At 39.7% G+C, this 25,248-nt stretch overlaps 1 pseudogene; it reads right to left on the bottom strand.

Moving 5' to 3' along the window:
• On the bottom strand, positions 1–19,477 carry LOC146453763 (uncharacterized; annotated as a pseudogene).
• Positions 19,478–25,248: the final 5,771 nt, after the last annotated feature.

The following is a 25,248-nucleotide window of genomic DNA, read 5'->3' as shown; positions in this document are numbered from 1 at the left end:
CTCATTGGTCCTTTTGAAAGGTTCTTCTCAAAAAAGTGTACATCGAAGACACCCTCTACGCGCGTGTGATTGGCATTCCGAGTGGAAGTCACCTAAAATATTCACAAGGTTACGGTAACAGGCAGCGGTGTCTGCATGTTCTTCTCCAAAACGTTTTTCTTTTACATATACCGCGTGCTGGAGTGAATGTAGAGCAGAGCTGTAGTCACCAAGCTGATGTTGTGTGATTGCGAGTGAATGGTAACAATGGTTTGCATGTTCTTCTCCAAACAGTTTCCTCCTAACATCTAACGCGTGCTGGAGTGAATGTAGAGCAGAGCTGTAGTCACCAAGCTGATGTTGTGTCATCCCTATCTCCTGGTAACTATCAGCCGTCCATGCACGTTCCACCCCAAACAGTTTTCTTCTAACATCTAACGCATGCTGGTGTGACTGGAGAGCAGAAGTGTAGTTACCAAGCTTAAGTTGTGTCATTCCAAGTACATGGTAACTATCGGCGGTCTATGGGTGTTCTTCTCCATAAATTTTTTTTCTAACATCTAACGCGTGCTGGAATGATTGTAGTGCAGATCTATAGTCACCAAGTTTACGTTGTGTGATCGCAAGGGAATGGTAACTATAGGCTGTCTTTGCATGTTTTTCTCCAAACAGTTTTCTTCTAACATCTAGCGCATGCTGGTGTGACTGGAGAGCAGAAGTGTAATCACCAAGCTTAAGTTGTGTCATCCCAAGTACATGGTAACTATCGGCGGTCACTGGGTGTTCTTCTCCAAAAAGTTTTTTTCTAACATCTAACGCATGCTGGAATGACTGTAGAGCAGAGCTATAGTCACCAAGCTTACGTTGTGTGATCGCAAGGGAATTGTAACTATCAGCCGTCCTTGCATGCTCCTCTCCAAAACGTTTTCTTCTAACATCTAACGCGTGCTGCTTTGACTGGAAAGCAGAAGTGTAGTCACCAAGCTGATGTTGTGTGACCCCAAGTAAAAGGCAAGTATCAGCCGTCCTTGCATGTTCTTCTCCAAACAGTTTTCTTGTAACATCTAACTCGTGCTGGTGTGACTGGAGAGCAGAGGTGTAGTCTCCAAGCTCATACTGCGTCATCCCTATCTCACGGTAACTATCAGCCGTCCTTGCATGTTCCTCCCCAAACAGTTTTCTTCTAACATCTAACGCGTGCTGGTGTGACTGGAAAGCGGAGGTGTAGTCACCTTGCTTACGTTGTGCGATTCCGAGTGAATAGTAACTTTCAGCTGTTTTCGTATGTTGGTCTCCAAAACGTTTTCTTCTAACATCTAACGCACGCTGATGTGACTGGAGAGAAGAGGTGAAGTCACCAAGTTCATACTGTGTGACCCCAACTGAATGGTGACTATCAGCTGTGTTTGCATGTTCTTCTCCAAACAGTTTTCTTCTAACATCTAACGCGTGCTGCTTTGACTGGAGAGCAGAGGTGTAGTCACCAAGCTGATGTTGTGTCACCGCGAGTGAATGGTAACTATAGGCTGTGTTTGCATCTTCTTCTCCGAACAGTTTTCTTCTAACATCTAACGCGTGCTGGTGTGACTGGAGTGCAGAATTGTAGTCACCAAGCTGATGTTGTGTGATCGCGAGTGAATGGTAGCTATAGGCTGTGTTTGCATGTTCTTCTCCAAACAGTTTTCTTCTAACATCTAACGAGTGCTTGTGTGACCGTAGAGCAGAGGTGTAGTCACCAAGCTGATGTTGCGTGATCCCTATCTCACGGTAACTTTCAGCTGTCTGTGCATGTACTTCTCCAAACAGTTTTCTTCTAACATCTAACGAATGCTGGTGTGACTGCAGAGCAGAAGTGTAGTCACCAAGCTTTAGTTGTGTCATCCCAAGTACATGATAACTATCGGCGGTCTCTGGGTGTTCTTCTCCAAAAAGTGTTTTTCTAATATCTAACGCGTGCTGGAGTGACTGTAGAGCAGATCTATAGTCACCAAGCTTACGTTGTGTGATCGCGAGGGAATGGTAACTATAGGCTGTATTTGCGTGTTCTTCTCCAAACCGTTTTCTTCTAACATTTAACGCGTGCTGCTTTGACTGGAGAGCAGAAGTGTAGTCACCAAGCTGATGTTGTGTGACTCCAAGTAAATCATAAGTATCAGCCGTCCTTGCATGTTCTTCTCCAAACAGTTTTCTTGTAACATCTAACTCGTGCTGGTGTGCCTGGAGAGCAGAGGTGTAGTCTCCAAGCTCATGCAGTGTTATCCCTATCTCATGGTAACTATCAGCCGTCCTCGCATGCTCCTCTCCAAACAGTTTTCTTCTAACATCTAACGCGTGCTGATGTGACTGAAAGGCGGAGGTGTAGTCTCCTTGCTTACGTTGTGCGACTCCGAGTGAATAGTAACTTTCTGTTGTTTTCTTATGTTGGTCTCCAAAACGTTTTCTTCGAACATCTAACGCGCGCTGGAGTGACTGGCGAGAAGAGGTGTAGTCACCAAGTTCATACTGTGTGACCCCAACTGAATAGTGACTATCAGCTGAGTTTGCATGATCGTCTTCAAACAGTTTTCTTCTAACATCTAACGCATGCTGGTGTGACTGGAGAGCAGAGGTGTAGTCACCAAGCTTATACTGCGTCATCCCTATCTCATGGTAACTATCAGCCGTCCTTGCATGCTCCTCTCCAAACAGTTTTCTTCTAACATTTAACGCGTGCTGGTGTGACTGGAGAGCGGAGGTGCAGTAACCTTGCTTACGTTGTACGACCCCGAGTGAATGGTAACTTTCAGCTGTTTTTGCATGTTGTTCTCCAAAACGTTTTCTTCTAACATCTGACGCACGCTGGTGTGACTGGAGAGCAGAGGTGTAGTCACCGAGTTCATACTGTGTGACCCCAACTGAATAGTGACTATCAGCCGTGCCTGCGTGCTCTTCTCCAAACACTTTTCTTCTAACATCTAACGAGTGCTGCTTTGACTGGAGAGCAGAGGTGTAGTCACCAAGCCTATGTTTTTTGATCCCGAGTGAATAATAACTATTAGCTGTGTCTGCATGTTCTTTTTTTGGAACATCGCTTTCCACTTTCTGTTTTATCGCAGCTGAGTTCGACCTTAACTTGTTGATATCTGAACTCCCATTTTGAAGTATCTCGTTTGTACGAGTATCCCTCTCACCAGCTTCGTCTTTCGCTTTTATTAACTCATCGATCTCTTGCTCCAACATAGCGATGTCTTCTTTGACAGCAGTGTGGCTTTCAACTCTACGCTTTATGACAGTTGACAACGCTCTCTGCTCGCTGATATCTGCGCTCATAACTTCCAGAAACTTGATGTACGCCTGGGTCTCCTTCCTTTGACGCTGTTCCAACTTATGCACTTCATTTGTTGGAAAATCTGACTTGGTCAAACTTCCAACGGCATCAATCACAGCCGTGGTAACTCCAAGAGCTTTGAATGCATCTTTAGCGTGTTGCACACGTTGGTCATATGTTATTTTGTCCATCTCCGAGCTTGTCGAATGGCACAGCGAGTTACGTAGAAGTCGAAGTTGGTCAATCGCAAGGGCGAAGGTTTCAGCATCGATTCCACCTGGGCTCACTACGGATGCATGGAAACTTCCATGAGGTACACCGCGGGGCTTTACGTACAAATCACTGAGTGTTCCGTGGCGACCTGAGCTATCCGGTAAGGCGAAGGACTGCGCAAAGATGGTGGCCAGGAGTAGGGCGGTGCAATCCCATTCATTGTATGACAGGTGTGTAGGAACTCTGGTCGTACCACCCTCTGTGAACACAAACAGATTTCTCACAGCAGGGGAGTCATCCCAGAGCTGGAATTCAGGGCGATGTCCAAAGGTGTTGTCCCACATGATTTTGAAAGTCCGACGTAACACGTTGGGGAATTCATTTAAAACTAGGGAAGAAAACTTGAAGAAATTTAACTCCTCATCCCTGTAAGGCCTTAAAGCCATCACTGGTCTTAAGCAACAAAGACCAGGTCTTGAATCACCTGAATAAAAGATAAAATAGGTCAAAAAGGAATAATTATTGATTATCGGAATTGACTTGCAGCGGCATGCATGCGATTTAGCTAGTGCACTGCTAACATTTACTTTAGTGACAGTCAAGCTGGTGAGCTTGTCTCGTACTCAGATGTTTGCCTTCGGAAAAACACCAGGTAAAGTTGATCACGTTCTCCAAACTTTTGGTCAATGGAAATGGCCCCATGTAAGTCGCTGACCGTTTGCTTTGCACAAGCGTAGACGCAAGCCTTCTAATAATGCTTCTTCACACTTCTATTCTCCTATGAAAGTGTTTCTTAGCATTTTATTAGACCACGACAAGTTCTTCTAAACATAATGATTTACTTTATAGCGTTGCCTCTGGGCTCAAATTTTTACGAAACGTTTTGCTTGGCTGACACATACAAGAGTTGCAACTAAGTTGAACGCGTAATACAGCATGATGCGTACTTCAGGTTCAACAAAACGTTTCCCGGAAACTTTCTCGAAAACGGTTAGTAACCATTTATATATGAACATGGCCGGAAATCAGGTTTGGTCCTTTTTAATAAATTACCAAAAATAATAAAAGAAGCCACGTCGCTCTCTAATTTTAAGAACCTTCTTAACCAACATTTTGCTAGATTTTTTGCTTAGTTTTGATCGTTTATTATAAGACGTAGTTGTTGTTTTTAGTCATATGTGATGTTTAACTATTTTTTATTTACTTTTTACTTGTATTGTACATATTTTTTAAATACGTAAAGACTGAAATCAGTCATGGCGACCACCTGCTTTCACCTCGCTACGGCTTCTTCCAACGAATGATAACCGAAAATAACAGTGTCCTCTTGATGGGAGGAAGGAGCTGGTCAAATTCAGCAGAAGAAATTACTCTGCAAGTTCTTTCTTTGGACCCACCGTTTGCTATTTTTAGCAAACTGTGTTCGCGGTAGAAAGCTTCGCAGCGCAGGTGAATCAATTAATTATTGATGACTATTATTTGGATTCATCGTTGTTAGTTTGCGCCTGAAATTTAACTTCTATTTTTCTCTCAGTTACATGTGTATAACAATCAACTTTTCACATCAGTTTTGTTTGTTTTGTACGTTACGAATCAATTCAATTATTTGTTTGTTCGCTTTGCTTACGGGTGAGTGCTTTTACTCTGGGGCTGTGTTTTACGAAGTGCCTCGATGGTTTTAAGAAATTGTTGTCCTCCAAATATGCTATAAACACGGAATCGCTATGAGTCCTCGTAGAATGAAGGATTCATTTTCACTTGTACTTTTAAAGTTTTCGCAAATTACACTCTTCGTTGGGTAAGTTGGGAAAACTTTGAAAGTACGCGTGAAAAAATTAATCCAGCCTTAATTCTACGGGGCCTCACGTGATTACATAGACAAATAGCAGCGTAGTTATTCGGCCGTTTCGTTACACGATCGTTTCGCTACACCGTTAAGTACGAAATTGTGAACATTTCACGTTCTTAATTAAAGTGAGTTCGGGTGAAAACTTATCTTAGCTGTTTCTGCGTTTCACAGTGTTTGCAAGAGGAGGAAATTGAGCTCAAATATTAGAGAATATGTCAATTTTAAAATGTAGCGATTTGATTAAACTGTAGTGAGGTGAAACTGCGACCGATAAAGCACAGCGAAGGTGCATGTAAAACGATCAGTGATTGTAATAGATCGTCGACGTTGTGAATGAAAGGGCAAGTTTTAGTTACCTTGTTGTATATTCCGTCACTATATCTTAGTCACAGCAGAAAATTGAGCTTTAAAAAAATTTAAATGAAGTTTGACATGTCCTTTACCTCGTGAATGTAGTTGTTAAATCCTTTCGTAGTGAAGAAATCGGTTTCCATCTTCGATCTTTTTAAGAGCAATAAAAGCTTCAGCTCCGCAAAACATGCTTCTCTTCATCACGCAATGTTGTCAAAAGTAAAGTCCTTTAGCTCTTGGATCCAGATGGAAGGTATTCGTAGCTTTTCACGTCTTTTCCAAAAATCTCCTTGAATTGCTTTGTCGACATCCGAAACTCCCTTTTAGGTGTAAAATCTGTTTTGGCTAATATCCAAGGCCGTGTAAATTATAAATAGCCCTGAAAATGGGCCTGGCAGTTATGTCATACTATTAACCTCAAGGATAATTCGCAACGGGATAAGCCGATCACTGCAAATACAAAACTGGAAAAAAAACCTAACTAACTAAGTAAAATCAACGTCTAAACCAACTAAATCACTGCCGGGATAAAAAAAGACGTGAGATGGGTCTTGAATGCCTCAACGCTTGGTTGGACTATTACTTCATTCGGAAGCGAGTTCTCCTGGTATAGTCTTTCTTGCATAATATATATATTTAGCCAAGCCTAAAAGCGGAACTCCAATTTTTTTCATAGCATTTATAGAAATCTGCTTAGCGTATGAACGTAATAACGTTACTACTTCCTCATTCTTTCTGCAGTTATATATATTTTTAGTGCATATGCAGCAAAAACTGTCCATCAACAATAACAACAGCAATGTAATTTACAGAGGGCAAAATTACATACTCCTGATAGGTCGAGCGGCGAAAATACTCGCTCCAGATTGGCTGAGCACGCCTGTTCTACATTTCGTTGGTTTCTTCATTTTGTGTCCAAAAATAACGAGTTCTTTCAAGTTCTTTGGAGTTTGACTGTTTAAGCCGAGTTGTTTGTACCAGAAATACATGGAAATCAAGTGCTGCAGCTAGAAAGAAAATTCCTAAACGTTAAGTTTTCGTGTCTTACAAGAAACAGCAAAATATCATTTGCGTCAAAGCTAAAAACTTTGATCGGATTGACATTTGTTTAGCTGAGAACCTGAAATCAGTCATGGCGAACAAGTGCTTTCACCTCGCTACTTCTTACAACGAATGATAACCGAAAATAGCAATGTCCTTTTGATGGGAAGAAAGAGCAGGTCAAATTCAGTGGAAGAAATTATTCCGTAAGTTCCTTCTTTAGATCCACCGTTTGCTATTTTTACCGATCTATTTTCGCGGATTTTCAAGCGGTAGGAAGCTTCACAGCGCAGGTGAACAATAAATTTATGCCTGACATTAAGTTTTATCGTTGTTAGTTTACTCCTGAATTAAACTTATATTCTCTCTTCATTGCATGTGTAAAATTTACAACTCAGTCAATATTGCTTCTACTGAAATCCAAATAAACGCCAAGAAAAGGAGAACACGGGGAAATCACTCTTGGTTGCTTGGCACAGATCTTTCAGTAGTGTGTTTACAACTGAATGAGAACCGTGCGGTGCGAACGAAACTGCCCCGAAACAAAATGTTCAAAAATTAGTTTCTCTACGAATATTTATCCTATCGAGGCGATTGAAGTATATTTGTAAAGCTTGAAACACGTAAAATAAAGTGAAAAACATTGATTGTTGCTCAGAAACGCAATAGACTAGTAAACAGCGAGCAAGTTACCTAAATTGGTAGGTGTTGCGTTCATGTTAACAGAGAAAGAAAAATTCACCGTCGTTTGCTCATGTTCTCCACAAATTCCTTAAATTAGGTCATTTCACGTTGTTGTTTTGCGGAGGACGGCAAAGAAATGTAGCAAAATTTAATTGCGGAGTGATTGTTTTTGTTCAAATGTTGTTGCTACCGTCGTCGTTGCTTACATGTAACAGCGTTCCCAGACTTATTTGGCGCTCGGATAAAAATGTTTGAAAAATCATAACAATATCGCTCCTACTAAAATAATTCTGGACCTTACAAAAATTTTAACACTTTAACGCTTGGTTATAGAACGAAATATCAGAGCGTTTTTAAAAAAAACTTGTGCGTGTTTATACAGTCCAAGCGCATGAAGGCAGAGCGGCGCAAATGCATTGTATGTACACGGCTCAAAAACAAAATGTTCAAAAAATAATTTCTCTGCGAATATTGGTGGTATCACGGGTAAAATGTGTAAAGCTTGAAGCACATAACATAAAGAAAAAAATATCGTTTGATGCCTGGAAGAAAGCATTTTCGTTTACAAATGATTTGTAAACGACCGTCGAATTACACGTTATGATAATATTTTTGGTGTACTGAGCAACTGAGCGACCCGGGGAAAATGTTTGGGAATTCAAAACTGTGTCAATTCTGCTCCTGTAGCAATGATTCTAGTCTCTATATAAACTTTAACGAATGGAAAATATTGGAAAATAGTCTTTGGTGTTTGGTAGAATTATTTTAGAGCTTTTAAACTTGCGTGCGAACACATGAGAGCCGTGTGGTGCCATGAAAACAACACGACCACGAAAAAACATTTTTCAAAACTGATTTATAATTTCTAAACAAATATCAAGTGAAGCATCTGTCAGTAAAGCCTTACATAAAGGAAAATTATCGATTGTTGCCTGGAAGAAAGCATTTTCGTTTGCAAATGACCTGTAAACGGCCGTCGAATCACGTAAACATGATATTTTCTGCGAGAGGAAGGTAGCTCCCGGGAAAAAATGTTTGGAAATTCAAAACTGTGTCAATTCTGCTCCTATAGTAATAGTTGTAGTATCTAAATAAACGTTAACAAATGGAGAATACGGGAAAATAGTCTTTGGCTTTTGGTACAATTATTTCAGAGCTTTTAAACTTGTGTATGTTTACAAACGCATGAGAGCCGTGCGGAGCGAATGAAAAAAAAAAACGGTCATGAAACAAAATGTTCAAAAATTAATTTCTATACGAATATCAAAGGTATCGAGAATTTAATAAACGACTAAAGTATCTGTGTAAAGCTTGAAACACTTAGCACAATAAATTATCGATTTTTGCCTGGAAGAAATTATTTTAATTTACAAATGATCTGTTTAAACGGCCGTCGGAATTACGTATAAACATGGTATTTTTGCGAGAGCAAGTTATTAAAATAGCTGCAGGGGAAAAATGTTTGGAAATTCAAGACTGTATCCGTTCTGCTCCTAATTATTAATAATTCTAGTCTCTAAATAAACGTTAACAAAAGGAGAATACAGAAAAATACTCTTTGGTGTTTGGTAGAATTATTTTAAGAACTTTGAAACTTGTGTGTGTTTACAATCACATGAGAACCGTGCGGTGCAAATGAAAAACACGGCCACGAAATATATTTTTCAAAACTTAACTTCTCCTCGAAAATTAGTGATATCGAAAGCGATTAAAGTGTCTATGTAAAGCTATCTTAGAGTTCTGAAAGTTGCCATAACTGATCAAAACCGGGTGATATAGACAAATGTGAGGCTTCTTTAAACTTACTCTTTCTTTCTCTTCTTTCCACGTTTGTCAACATATCCAACGAAAACATATAAATTGACTTTGTATTTTGTGTTCTTTATCATTTCTGTTGTAAACGCACCTCGCCATGCAACTTCCCGCCAAACAAACACGGGCGCATTAGCATTGTAGGATTGCGTACGGACGTACGGACGGTCGGACGGTCGGATGGACGGAAGTGACGTCATAACGAAACCAACATTTTTCGCTTTCACGGGTTACCAAATTCTCTTAGCTATGGGGCTCCGCAGCGCGCCTCCGGCGCGCAGAGCTCTGCTAAAAACTGACTTCAGTTGTATTACTCGCAGGGGTTAATTGTGTGAATCTCTTGAATCTCTCTAGTTATTTTCTGCTTTGGTCATAACATATCCAGGAAACTGAGGGGCTATCTTCCCATTGACAGCTTCATAAAACAAGATAAGCCTTGCTTCCTTACGACGCCATTCCAGGGACGGCCACTGTAACTCGTTTAAGAGACGGGTCACAGACTCTGGTGTGCAGTCATGACAATATTTAACAAAACGAGCGGCTCTTCGTTGAATTGCACTCCTTCGATGTCATTAATCTGCTTTTGTGTATGTGGATCGCATACACTACTCGCATATTCAAGTTGGGGATCTAACTAACGAATAGTAGGCTTCTTTCTTTATCTCCTCGGTACATTGAAGCAGGATCCTTCTAGTAAATCCCAGGGAGCGCGGTTAGCCTTGCAGATTATGCTAGTGACATGATTGTTCCACTTGAGGACCTTAGACAGTTTCATTCCTAGATATTTATGGTGTTGCACTGGCACAAGCTAGCGAGCCACCGATTGTACATGGGTAACTTATCGGCTGATGTGAACGCGATACTGTTAAAATGGTGCATTTATCTTTATTAATCACTATCTGCCAATCAAATGCCCAGCGGTCCAACTCATTAAAGACCGCGTCAAGGTTTCGGTCGAGTATCTTTTTTTTTTTACGCGGAATGCCCTGTGCAGACCGCGTCAAAATTTCGGTCGAGTATCTTATTTTTCTTGTTTTTCTTCATCATAGTCAATAGTTATAATTTCTTTTAATTAATTACGCGGGATCCCCTGTCCTTGTTTTTCTTTATCGTCTAGTCGCAAGTTGAAATTTGAATTCTTTTTTTTTTCACGGGATGTCCTTTAACAATAATTTTAAAAAGCGCTAAATACTAAACAATGTGTTTGAAAATCATCTCTGAAAAAAACGTGGTTACTCTAATTTTCTTCTCTTCTCGAATTCCAATAACTCTTACTAACATCTGCTTTTCCACCGCGGTTAAAAATCACGCAAAACTATCTCTGTTTTACCAAGCACCGCCGGACCATCCCGAGATGCGCAGGAGGTATGCGCAGCAGCCAAAAAAGTTTAGATGTATTGCATCTTATGTAAGATGGTAATATCTTAAAGCCTTCTTAAACATCTTAAAATTTCTACAAGGTCAAAACACGTCTTAAAAAAGGACCCCATCATCTAAGATTAATGTAACATTGCTCCTTCTTAAAATAAGATGCCTTACGGAATTTTCTAAGACGAAAAAGTCTTAGCTTCAGATTTTACTACGGAGTACAGAAAATAACTCTGCTTTGAAAAAAGTCATACTCGGAAAAAGGATATCCTAGTTGACCTAACAGGAGTCAAACTTATGACCCTCCGATTATTAATACGGAATTCTGAGGCTATACCACTAAGCTACATAAGCTACGTAAGACCCAAGGGAGCTTGGCTATTAAACTACAGGTTCATGTGATTCCGCTACGCTCCTGGCCAATTGAGTAACGGACACTTGGCTCTTTTTGAAAGATTTTCCCACTCAACTTTACCTCAACAGAATCAACATCTTGCTATATGTCGCTATATGTCACTACCTTCTATATGTCGCTCCGTTGATGTAACTCCCCGCGCCGCCCCCATGTAACACGCGTAGATTCGTCATTGTTAATCAACATTGTAAGGGAGGAGGGAGGGGGGAACAAAGTGGCCTTCGTCCCGAACATTTTGGCCAGTGTTGTAGGGTTTTGAAAATCGATGAGTAGTATTTGTGAAAGAAATATGATGTTATGTTTTAATTAAGCCCAGTGAATGAAAAAATCTATCATTTATTCACCAGACTTGAATTATAACGTCAGATTTATTTTGCGAGTCATTTCTATGTTTGAAACCGTGACACGTGACCTGTTAGTTACCCTGATCGTGCTCGTTTCCGGAACCAAACATTTTTAAATAAATAAAATAAGTATTGATGGTTTGCATGTGACGTCATGGCGGCCATGTTGGTGGACAGGAACAATAAGAACTTTCTCCTCTGGGAATTTACTTCCATTTTTATGCAAACTATGTAAGCAAATTTTATTTTGTTTTTTCTACCAACATGGTGACAATGTAAACCACCTATTGTGGGATATTCAGGGTACTGCACGCTCAAGAGTAGGGGAAAAATGCTTCTTTACACATGTTTCTTTTACATATCACTTTTACTTACATCACTTTTACTTTTAAATCTTGTCTTAAAACATATTTTTTTAAGTTAGCTTTTGGATTTAAGTGCTTAAATTACTTTATTATTGTTAAATTTAGTTTACGTACATTTTAGTATATTCTAATATTGTAATTCGGTTTTGATCATTGCATGTTTAAAAGCGCACTATAAATTAACAAATTATTATTATTATTATTATTATTATTATTATTATTATTATTATTATTATTATCATCATTATTGCTGTCGATAGGCAGCCTTCATATTCTTGAAGCCATCGAGAAATTTTGGTTCGACGATTCGACCCATCGTTCGCATTAAGAAACAGCCAATCAGTTATCCTGTTATATGGCGCAGTCTAGCCAGTTCTAGCCAATCAGCAGCTGTCTTACAACAAAAATTGACATGTGCTTGCTCAGCGGAAAATCGCATGTGCTCGCAGCAAGTTATAAATACAGTTGATCAGAGTCAAGGTTTCGCTGTTGAGTTTTGGCACTTTTCGCTGATCTATTATGATTACTTCTATTCGAGGAAGCATTTATCAAGGTCAGGAAGCTTTCAGTGAGCATTCTAGAGACCGACAGTGTGCATTTTGTCACTTGCAGCTTTGCTTTTCAATCGATCGAATTCGACCCGGTCGATTTATGGACACAAACAAATATAGATGACATCTTATGTCATGGAGATCGCATGTATTTACATGCACTAATCAATAAAATGGTGCTCGATGCCGATAGTCTTTCAATAGAGGAGTTGCCGAAGGTGGCAACCTCGCAGAACAATGTTGAGTACCGTTTAAACTACAACAAATTTTATTAAGGGCGCATTGATCGCTCATTTTGTATCGATGGGCCATTTTGCTCACTGAAGCAGGTTTTGATTAATGCATTTTCGGATAGTTCAAATGCAATGTTAGTGCTTGATGGTTATGTGATGGCTGTTATCAAAAAATCAGATTTTTTGTACCTATTTGATTCACATGCACGAAATTCGCTGGGAATTCCTGATGAAAATGGAGCTGCTGTTGTTTTATTAAAGAATCGGTTAAAAAGCCCTTATTATTACATGTTACGTTAGACAGTGTTATTCGTTATCCGTTTTCGTTAACCAATATATTTCTTTTCCACTTGTAGCAATCACTACAAGCATAATCCCAACAAAAACCTTAGCCACACTAATAGTTACTTGTTAACGTTATACTCAAAGAACATACATGTAACCATGCCATTTTGCAAATAAAATAAGTTATATTTTTGTTGAAATTCTCATTGTCGTATTTGCATTCGAAAACACCTTTAACGGCAGTACTCACTTCTCAATGAGAACTGCTAGTTATTACACAGTAAGACTGCGTCACCAGTCCATACTAGAGCCATGCGGGCTTGAGATTTTACGTGTAAAGGCGTGCTATGTATTAGCTCGGCTGTGACGAACAAGGACATCCGAGTCGCAAATGATGGATCAGAGAATTGCCTCTGCGGTGTATGTTAAAAAAGTGCTAAGTGAACCCATAAGTTTCCCGATTTTATTTGTAGCAAAATCAGTAAAAACCTAAATATCATGGTTGAGCTTAAGCAATATGTATCAACTACGTCACTCAGTTAGTATTTATTTATTCTCTTATTTATCGTTATATTACTTATGGCTGTACAATATAATCTGGGGTAACAATTACAGCGCTCCTCTCTCTCAAATAGTAACACTATTATACAGAACAAGGCAGTTCGCGTAATTAATGATGTTCCATTAATGGAACCCATTACCCCTCACTATGGATCTTAAGGTTTACTGAAATTTCCTGATATTGTTAAACTAAAGGCCTCCTGCCTGAAGTGTTCGACAACATGTTTCAACATGCTAGTAATATACATGGCTGCAACACAAGATATGCAGCTAAGCATAATCTTTATAAGCCGAACGTAAGAACTAATGTAGGTAAACAATTAATCTCCTTCATGGCAACCGATATTTGGAAAGACCTTCCAACTCCTTTAAAAAAACTCATACAAAGTGTGTCTGCCTTTCCGAAACAAATTATACATTATTTACTGTCATAACAACAAAAGAACTAATTTTCTTTTATGCTGACCTCGTAACATACGTTAACTTTTTACAATTAATAAGTTCTTCCTTCCTTTTGCTTTTTAATTTTTTTTTCTTTCTTTTTTGCCTGCGATCTAGAACCTAAATTAGCCAGGGAGCTAACAAGACAACCTAATGGTTTATTTAGCTTCCTTGCTTTGCACATTAATTTAACTAATAATTAATTTAATTTATATAACACCACTAAGAGATTGTAAGAATCAACATGTAAATAGAAAAAAAGCACAAATAAACATTATTGTATTGTATTATTATTCGTGTTTGCTTTTTTATGATTATTTTAATAACGACAAATTTGCTACTTTACCTGTTTCACTAGTATCTGAACTTCATAATTATAATGTCCGCAGAGCATCTTCCAATCAACTTTTCATAACTTCTTTCAGAACAAATCTAAGGAGATTTTGTCCAACCGTAATAGGAATTTTTTTGCAACAACATTCCTCAGACAGTTAAGCCAAACTTTCTAAAAGAATGTTTAGAAAAGCACTCTATAAATATTACCTTGCTCAATATTGATGATACATTTCCTTCCTCATTATTAATGATACTATATTCCAATTATTTTCGTTTCCCTTTGTTTTTTGTTTTCCGGCTTCTCCTATATCTTTCTTATTTTTTTCTATACTACTTAATTAGTTACTTTTCTTATCAATTTACTTCCATTAAGGGGGCACAGTATTCGTTTTACTGGAGGTGCCCCTCTTCTCTCCTCTCCTCTATTTGAATTGTATTTTTGAGCTGCGTGTTAGTCTATGTCTTTAATACCTTCAACTTTTGTATTTTGCGCTTATGTAACGGTAAGAGTGGAAGGAATAAATAAAAAATGTCAAATGTCAAATGAGTTTTCCGCTGAGCGTTACTCCTAGTAAGCAAATGGGCGAACGCCAGAGGTAAAAAAACGGTTCACCCACTCTCCATGTAAACAGAACAGTTAGTGTTTGTTTTTACATTTCAGCTTTGCTAACGAAAACTTAAAATGACTACTCATGACTCACGACGATATCCAGATTATAGTGGAATCCATTACACGCGGTTAAAATGTTCACACAGTAAAGCTACCAAGCACTTTTTTAGTTGAATGCCAAAAAAAAAATTGTGAAATAAAATAAATAAATCACTTTATTTCAAGGGTCAATATATTTAGCGCAGAGCTCTATTTGGGGACATTCTCGAGGTCGAACTTGAATTAAGAAATGTTGGTTTTTGAGGAGAGAGGAAAACCGGAGTACCCGGAGAAAAATATCTCGGAGCAAGGACGAGAATCAACAACAAACTCAACCCACATATGACGCTGAGTCCGGGAATCGAACCCGGACACATTGGTAGGAGGCGAGTGCTCTCATCACTGCGCCATACCTGCTCCCTATTCTCTCTAAATTCGCAAAGCTTAGTAAGGCTAAGCAAAGCTAAAGTAAACGGCACAGTTTTTTTTACACCCACACTGAAAGCCTTACAACGAGTGCGATCTCTCAGTATGATTGCCCTATATAGCGTTGACCGTTTGAGAAATAATTGTTTTAACATCAGCTCAGTCTAACGCCCTCTCTAATTTAGAATGCAATATTTAACTATTTATTGTGCATTCCCTTCGGCAATTTTTCGATGATTATCGAATGATATTGGATTAAAAGGCTCTTCTATTCTTTGTTATTATTATGCGTTGCGATAATAAATTATGCACCACTTATCGAAAGGGTGTATTGTACACCTGATTTGGCCGCCCCTAGAGAACAGAACTTTGAGGGTTGATATTTTTGGATCTAGTAAAGCGAAACTGAAAGAAAAGAAAATCATTACATGGGAGATAAGAATCAGGCGATTTTTATATCATCAGTCGTTTCTTAGACACAGCGCATAAGTTTTAATAGTGGCTCTCATTGGTCCTTTTGAAAGGTTCTTCTTAAAACAGTGTACATTGAAGACACCCTCCGCACAAGTGTGATTGGCGTTCCGAGTGGAAGTCACCTAAATTGTTCACGAGGTCACGGTAACAGGCAGCTGTGTTTGCATGTTCTTCTCCAAAAAGTTTTTTTACTTCATCTAACGCGTGCTGGAGTGACTGCAGAGCAGAACTGTAGTCACCAAGCTGATTTTGTGCGAACCCAAGTGCAAGGTAACTATCGGCTAAGTCTGCGTGCTCTTCTCCAAACAGTTTTCTTCTAACATCTAACGCGCGCTGGTGTGACTGGAGAGCAGAACTGTAGTCACCAAGCATGTATTGTGTCATCCCTACCTCACGGTAACTATCAGCCGTCCGTGCATGTTCTTCTCCAAACAGTTTCCTTCTAACATCTAACACGCGCTGGTGTGACTGGAATTGCAGAGGTGTAGTAACCAAGCTTATGTTGTGACATCCCAAGTACATGGTAACTTTTGACGGTGTCTGGATGTTCGTCTCCAAACAGTTTTTTTCTAACATCTAACGCGTGCTGGAGTGACTGTAGAGCAGAGGTGTAGTCACCAAGCTGATGTTGTGTGAGCCCAAGTGAATGGTAGCTATTTGCTGTGTATGCATGTTCTTCTCCAAACAGTTTCTTATAACGGCTAACGCGTGCTGTTTTGACTGTAGAGCAGAGGTGTAGTCACCAAGATGATGTTGTGTGAACCCAAGTGCAAGGTAACTATCGGCTAAGTCTGCGTGCTCTTCTCCAAACAGTTTTCTTCTAACATCTAACGCGCGCTGGTGTGACTGTAGAGCAGAGGTGTAGTCACCAAGATGATGTTGTGTGAACCCAAGTGCAAGGTAACTATCGGCTAAGTCTGCGTGCTCTTCTCCAAACAGTTGTCTTCTAACATCTAACGCGCGCTGGTGTGACTGGAGAGCAGAGGTGTAGTCTCCAAGCGCATACTGTGTCATCCCTATCTCATGGTAACTATCAGCCGTCTCTGCATGTTCCTCTCCAAACAGTTTTCTTCTAAAATCTAACGCGCGCTGGAATGACTGAAGAGCGGAGGTGTAGTCATTAAGCTCATACTGTGTTAGCCCTATCTCACGATAACTACCAGCCGTCTTTGCATGTTGTTCTCCAAAAAGTCTTCTTCTAAGATCTAACGCGTGCTGGTGTGACTGGAGAGAAGAGGTGTAGTCACCAAGTTCATACTGTGTTACCCCAAGTGAATAGTGACTATCAGCTGTGTCTGCATGCTCTTCTCCAAACAGTTTCCTTCTAACATCTAACGCGTGCTGGTGTGACAGGAGAGCAGAGGTGCAGTCACCAAGCTGATGTTGTGTGAACCCAAGTGCAAGGCAACTATCGGCTAAGTCTGCATGCCTTTCTCCAAACAGTTTTCTTCTAACATCGAACGCGCGCTGGTGTGACTTGAGAGGAGAGGTGTAGTCTCCAAGCTCATACTGTGACATCCCTATCTCATGGTAACTATCAGCCGTCTGTGCATGTTCTTCTCCAAACAGTTTCCTTCTAACATCTAACGCGCGCTGGTATGATTGAAGAGCGGAGGTGTAGTCATCAAGCTCATACTGTATCATCCCTATGTCACGGTAACTACAAGCCGTCTTTGCATGTTGTTCTCCAAAAAGTTTTCTTCTAAGATCTAACGCATGCTGGTGTGACTGGAGAGAAGAGGTGTAGTCACCAAGTTCATACTGTGTTACCCCACGTGAATGGTGACTATTAGCTGTGTATGCATTTTCTTCTCCAAACAGTTTTCTTATAACATGTAACGCGTGCTGGAGTGACTGTAGAGCAGAGATATAGTCACCAAGTTGATGTTGGGTGACCCCAAGTGAATGGTGACTATCAGCTGTGTCTGCGTGCTCTTGTCCAAACAGTTTCCTTCTTACATCTAACGCGCGCTGGTGTGAATGGAGAGCAGAGGTGTAGTCACCAAGCTGATATTGTGTGAGCCCAAGTGAATGGTGACTATTAGCTGTCTCTGCATGTTCTTCTCCAAACAGTTTTCTTCTAATATCTAACGCGTGCTGGTGTGACTGGAGAGCAGAGGTGTAGTCACTAAGATGATATTGTGTGATCTCTATCTCACGGTAACTAATAGCCGTCTTTGCATGTTCTTCTCCAAACAGTTTTCTTGTAACATCTAACGCGCGCTGGTGTGACTGGAGAGCAGAGGTGTAGTCTCCAAGCTCATACTGTGTCATCCCTATCTCATGGTAACTATCAGCCGTCCGTGCATGTTCTTCTCCAAACAGTTTTCTTCTAACATCTAACACATGCTGGTGTGACTGGAGAGAAGAGGTGTAGTCACCAAGTTCATACTGTGTTACCCCAACTAAATGGTGACTATCAGATGTGTCTACGTGCTCTTCTCCAAACAGTTTTCTTCTAACATCTAACACGTGCTGGTGTGAATGGAGAGCGGAGGTGTGGTCTCCAAGCTTACGTTGTGTCACCCCAAGTGAATGGTAACTATCGGCTGTGTCTGGGTGTTCTTCTCCAAACAGTTTTCTTCTAACATCTAACGCGTGCTGGTGTGAATGGAGAGCGGAGGTGTGGTCTCCAAGCTGATGTTGTATGTCCCCAAGTGAATGGTAACTATCGGCTGTGTCTGGGTGTTCTTCTCGAAACAGTTTTCTTCTAACATCTAAGGCATGCTGATGTGACTGAAGAGCGGAGGTGTGGTCTCCAAGTTCATACTGTGTCATCCCTATCTCATGGTAACTATCAGCCGTCTTTGCATGTTCCTCTCCAAACAGTGTTCTTCTAACATCTAACGCCTGCTGGTGTGACTGGAGAGCAGAGGTGTAGTCACCAAGCTGATGTTGTGTGAGCCCAAGTGAATGGTAACTATCGGCTGTGTCTGCATTTTCTTCTCCAAACAGTTTTTTTCTAACATGTAACGTTTGCACGAGTATCCCTCTCACCAGCTTCGTCTTTCGCTTTTATTAACTCATCGATCTTTTGCTCCAACATAGCGATGTCTTCTTCGTCAGCAGTGTCTCTTTCAACTCTACGCTTTATGACAGTTGACAACGCTCCCAGCTCACTGATATCTGCGCTTATAATTTCCAGAAACTTGATGTACGCCTGGGTCTCCTTCCTTTGACGCTGTTCCAACTTATGCACTTCATTTGTTGGAAAATCTGACTCGGTCAGACTTCCAACGGCATCAATCACAGCCGTGGTAACTCCAAGAGCTTTGAATGCATCTTTAGCGTGTTGCACACGTTGGTGAAATGTTATTTTGTCCATCTCCGAGCTTGTCGAATGGCACAGCGAGTTACTTAGAAGTCGAAGTTGGTCAATCGCAAGGGCGAAGGTTTCAGCATCGATTCCACCTGGGCTCACTACGGATGCATGGAAACTACCATGAGGTTCACCACGGGGCTTTACGTACAAATCACTAAGTGTTCTGTGGCGACCTGAGCGATCTGGTAAGGCGAAGGACTGCGCAAAGATGGTGGCCTGGAGTAGGGCGGTGCAATCCCATTCATTGTATGACAGGTCTGTAGGAACTCTGGTTGTACCGCCCTCTGTGAACACAAACAGATTTCTCACAGCAAGGGAGTCATCCCAGAGCTGGAATTCAGGGCGATGTCCAAAGGTGTTGTCCCACATGACTTTGAAAGCTCCACGTAACGCGTTTGGGAAGTCATTTAAAACGAGGGAAGAAAACTTGAAGAAATTTAACTCCTCATCCCTGTAACGCCTTAAGGCCATCATTGGTTTTAAGCAACAAAGAGCAGATCTTGGATCACCTGAATAAAAAATAAAACAGGTTAACTGAATAATTATTGATTATCGGAATTGACTTGCAGTGGCATGCGATTTAGCTAGTACACTGCCAGCATTCAGTTTAAAAACAGTCAAGCGGGTGGGCTTTTTTCGTACTCAGATGCTTGCCTTCGGAAAAACAACAGTTAAAGTTCATCATGTTCTTCAAACTTTTGGTCAATGAAAATGGCCCCATGTAAGTCGCTCACCGTTTGCTTTGCACAAGGGTAGACGCAAGCCTTCTAATAATGCTTTTTCACACTTCTATCCTCCTATGAAAGTGTTTCTTAGCATTTTATTAGACTACGACAAGTTCTTATAAACATAATTTACTTTATAGCGTTGGTTCTGGGTTCAAAGTTTTACAAAACGTTTTGCTTGGCCGACTCATACAAGAGTTGCAACTAACTTGCACGCGTAATACAGCATGAAGCATACTTAAAGTTCAACAAAACGTTTCCCGGAAACTTTATCAAAAACGGTTGGTAACCATTTATATATGAACATGGCCGGAATCAGGTTTGGTCCTTTTTGATAAATTACCAAAAACAATAAAAGAAGCCACGTCGCTCTCTAATTTTAAGAACCTTCTTAACCAACATTTTGCTAGATTTTGTGCCAGTAGTTTTGATCGTTGATTGTAAGACGTAGTTGCTGTTGTTAGTCATATGCGATGTTTAACTATTTTGTATTCACTGTTTACTTGTATTCTACATATTTTTACATACGTAAAGACTGAAATCAGTCATGGCGACCACCTGCTTTCACCTCGCTACGGCTTCTTCCAGCGAATGATAACCGAACATAACAGTGCCCTTTTGATGGGAGGAAGGAGCTGGTCAAATTCAGGGGAAGAAATTACTCTGCAAGTTCCTTCTTTGGACCCTCCGTTTGCTAATTTTATCAAACTGTGTTTTCGTGATTTTCAAGCAGTGGAAAGCTTCGCAGCGCTGGTGAATCAATTAATTATTGATGCCTAACATTTGGTTCCATCGTTGTTCGTTTGCGCCTGAACTTTATCTTCTACTTTTCTCTCGGTTACATGTGTATAACAATAAACTTTTCACCTCAGTTTTGTTTGTTTTGTACGTTACGAATCAATTCAATTATTTGTTTGTTCCCTTTGCTTACGGGTGAGTGCTTTTACTCTGGGGCTGTGTTTTATAAAGTGCCTCGATGGTTTTAAGAAAATCAGTTGTCCTCCAAGTATGTTATAAACACGTATTCGCAATGAGTCGTCGAAGAAATAAGGATTCATTTTCACTTGTGCTTTTAACGCTTTCGCAAATTACACTCTTCGCTGGGCATTTTGGGAAAACTTTGAAAATACGCGTGAAAAATTAATCCAGCCTTAATTCTACGGGGCCTCACGCGATTACACATACAAATAGCAGCGTAGTTATTCGGCAGTTTCGTTACACGATCGTTTTGCTACACCGTTAAGTACGAAATTGTGAATATTCCACGTTCTTAATTATAGTGAGTTCGGGTGAAAACTTATCTTAGCTGTTTCTGCGTTTCACAGTGTTTGCAAGAGGAGAAAATTAAGCTCAAATATTAGAGAATATGTCAATTTTAAAATGTAGCGAGTCGACTTAACTGCAGTGAAGTGAAACTGCAACCGATAAAGCACAGCGTAGGTGCATGAATCACCATCAGTGATTGTAAAAGATCGTCGACGTTGTGAATGAAAGGGCAAGTTTTAGTTACCTTGTTGTATTTTCCGTCAGAATATCTTAGTTACAGCAGAAAATCGAGCTTTAAAAAAATTTAAATGAAGTTTGAGATGTCCTTTACCTCATGAATGTAGTTGTTAAATCCTTTCGTAGCGAAGAAATCGGTTCCCATCTTCGATCTTTTTGAGAGCAATAAAAGCTTCAACTCCGCCATACATGCTTGTCTTCATCACGCAATGTTGTCAAAAGTAAGGTCCTTTAGTTCTCGGATCCAGATAGAAGGTACTCGTAGCTTTTCACGTCTTTTCCAAAAATCTCTTTGAATGGCTTTGTCTACATCCGAAACTCCCTTTAAGTGTAAAATCTGTTTTGGCTAATATCCAAGGCCGTGTAAATTATAAATAGCCTTGAAAATGGGCCTGGCTTCTTCCATACTATAAACTTTTAATCTTGTACATGGAGTCCCCTGGCTTTTTTGTCAGCGAGGGAACTAAAGCACAGACTTTCGCGAGCCACGCACGGCGTGGTTTTGCTCCTTACCACGGGAAGGAAAAGCTCTTGTTGATGACTGTGGCTCGAAGTTACAAATGCAATGGTGTGAAAACGCTCCAAAAAGAGAAAAATTCAATTTCCGGTTGCCGTCCGTGGCCCAAAAACGTCTGCGCTTAAGTTCCCTATTGACTGACCTCCTGCGTGGACCCCACGCGGGAGGTTCTTTGGCTCTTCACTTCACGCACTCCTCCCCACGAGAGGAGTGCGTGACGTGACGAGTCAAAGAACGTCTGCGTATTGTAACGTCATACCATATCTTTCAAGTAGAATGTCGGACGATTTCAGCAAATATTTTAAGCGCAACGCTTTGAGGGCAGCCTGTGTCTAAAATTAGGCTGGGTTTTTTTTTTATTCATGTTTGCTTCAAATCTACACAATAATTTATTCATTAAACTCTGCTCTCTCCTAGAAGGGATCTATTGTTCTGATTGTCTTCATCAAAACGGCCCAATCACAATCTATTATCGGTGCGTATAACACGAGGGAGGGGACCCCCTCATCCCTACCTGTTTGACGTCAAGTAATCATCATTCGATTTACTCATTAAACCTGGATTAAATTCTGCTCTCTTCTGGAAGGGATGGTTTGGTCCACCATTGTGGTGACCATATTGTTTACATCTTTCACACTCAACTATGCCGTTTTCAAAAAAGGAAATTAACCTTTTTGAAGCGGTTAATCGAAAGAATAACTTCTAAGAAGTACTCGACAGTTAAAACGGTGGAGAGTTCCTGGCGAAGGAATCATGTTTTGTTGGACAGCTGTAGAACCACAATGCGAGGAAGAAAGGTCATTGATAAGCTAGAACACACGTCACATCACTTCGTCGAATTGGTGCCACGCTTCTGAAAATCCACTTCACAAAAAGATTAAAGGTTTGATTGTCAATTTTTAATAAAAGTTCTCATTTAGGAAAGCTTTTTGTCTGTTTTTCTTTCTGTTTTTTTGGTGAAACTAGAACAATTTGTAATCTTACACTTTTATTGAAATTACATAACCAGAATAGAAAGCGTGAGCCAGGCCACGTTATCGTAATGCAATTTCTATTATTATTATTATTATTATTATTATTATTATTATTATTATTATTATTTTTTTATTTGATTCCAGCACTTACACTTACAAATCTTACACTTACTACACTAAAAGCAACATCTTGCTACTACTTAAACTATGTCTACAACTACTTACATCGCCACTACTGCTACAGCTACGTCTACGTCTCAAAAACATTGTTTAATTAATTTAAAAAAAGACAAAGATGAGAAAAAGATATGCGGACATGACAGACATTTAATCAAAAAAAAATAAATAGATAAATAAATAAATAAATAAATAAATAGATAAATAAATAAATAAATAAATAGATAAATAACTAACTAACTAAATAAATAAATAAATAAATAAATAAATAAATAAATAAATAAATAAATAAATAAATAAATAAATAAAAAGAACAGGGTCCTTGCCTCCAACCTCCTGCAAATTCAGTACATATTGAGTTCAGTTTTTAAAGTAGGCCAAGAAACGCGTGAAATAATCTATTGTGGGATACATCTTCCGTACTTTACAGTGCCATATAAAGAACCTAGCTACCAAAAATTCAAAGTTCAGTTGTTCTTTAAAGGTTAAAGTGTCTGGCTGCATTCCCAATACCATTGCAGGGGAGAGGGTGAAATCTTCTTCCATAAGTTTTTCTTGGATCAAATTATTCCTAAAAACTTGCCAAAAAGCAGTAGTTTTGCGGCAGAACCAGAAAAGGTGAATCAGACTTTCTGTCTCAGATTGGCAAAAGCTGCAATGGTCGTTTTCGTGCAAACCTATTTTAAATAAAAAATCATTTGTCGCGATTCTTCTGTGTAGAAGCTTAAACTGAAAAACGATTAAACTAATAATTCTTGTGCATTGGAAAGCTAACTTATAGACTGCCCTCAAGTCCACAGAAAAGGTGGTTACCAAACCACAGTCTGTCAACCACTTCCCCTGACTCTTGGTTGAAGAGCTTTGCTTACAAGCCACAAGCTATCTTTATGACTCAACCTATTCCATTGGCTACGATTGTTTTAAAAATCTGCGAAGCATACAGTGGGAATAAATGCGGCCTTATTAAGCATCCCGCGAAAACGCCATTAGGGGCATCTTGTTAATTAAATAATCAAATTGAATTTATGACAAGAAATCGAGGAGTGGTAAAGCAAGCATCAAAAACTGGACGAGGAGAAAAAAAGCTGTTAAAGGTTTGAAGCTGTGGCACCAAATCGAGACAGAAGAGTTTCTGACGAGCTTCAGAAATCAAACAAGGAACTTGAGAACTATGTCGAAACCCTTGATGGGAAAATTGGCATAGCATCACACAAAGGAAGAAAGCTTTCTGAAGCTACGAATAAAACAAGGTGCCTATACTGGCATTTACGCGAAAAGCTGTGCCTGATTTATTTTCATTGCACGCCTCGCAGATTTTGAAAGCCATCCTCCCTTCGCAATTGAAATATTGCGTTACGGTACACAAGAAGATAGCGGAAATTTCTTTCTGAAAACGTCATGACAGGGGCAGATACGTATCTGCCTCACGCGCTATTCAGGGCTATCTATATTTCCTATTTATCTATTGCATTACATTATTCGAGAACGTACCGGAAATTGCTTTCGGAAAACGTCATGACCCGGGGCAGATCATCATAGTTGAGGACAAAAAGACAAACAGACAAAAAGCTTTCGTAAATGAACACAAAAACTTTAAGTAGAAATTGACAATCAAACCTTAAATTTTTGAATGAAGTGGATTTCCAGTAACGTTTAGGCATCAGTTCGACAAAGTCTGCAGCACAGGTAATGTTTTACGCTTAAGCTTGACCTTTCCTCTCGGCATTGCAAAACACAACTTGGCCAGTCAATACCATTTTCTATCATTTAAACTCTCGAGTACTTCTTAGAACTTATCCTTTTGATTTACTGCTTCAAAAGGGTTAACTTTATTTCTGTAAACAGCACATTTGAATCTAAAACATTAAAACAATATGGCCACTAAAAAAAGCCTTTTCAGTTCCACGGAGAGATCACCGGCCGGCTTTTTTTCGTGGGGATCTCTCGGCTACACATAGTGCGCATTAGTGCCTTGCGCTGAACAAAGTTTCAACAAAATCGCAAAGACCCAATTCGAGAAATTTAGCGCTTTCCAAATTTAGGTCATAATTTATGTAAAAATGGTAAGCAAACTTTACACGATTATATCTAATACACTATGAGATTTATTCCTTTATTTTGGGGATTTTTATAGCAGATGGGTCCTTGCAAATCAGCAAAAACCTTTAGGGCCTTTTAAATGCGCGCCATTTCGAGCAATGCAAACATATAGAAATTATAGTTTTAGCTACTTGTCTACGCTTGTCAGCTTTTCAGAGTCCTTCTCACAAAAAAAGCATTTTCTTAAAAATTCGTAGTTTTTTTCCTTCAAATTTTTCCAGGGCCACAATTGATTGACTAACTACC

Source organism: Pavona decussata, unplaced genomic scaffold, assembly GCF_977016875.1.
Source record: "Pavona decussata unplaced genomic scaffold, jaPavDecu1.1 SCAFFOLD_324, whole genome shotgun sequence".
Taxonomy (NCBI): domain Eukaryota; kingdom Metazoa; phylum Cnidaria; class Anthozoa; order Scleractinia; family Agariciidae; genus Pavona; species Pavona decussata.
The sequence above is the reverse complement of the archived record's forward strand: the minus strand, read 5'-3'. Positions and strand labels throughout refer to the sequence as shown.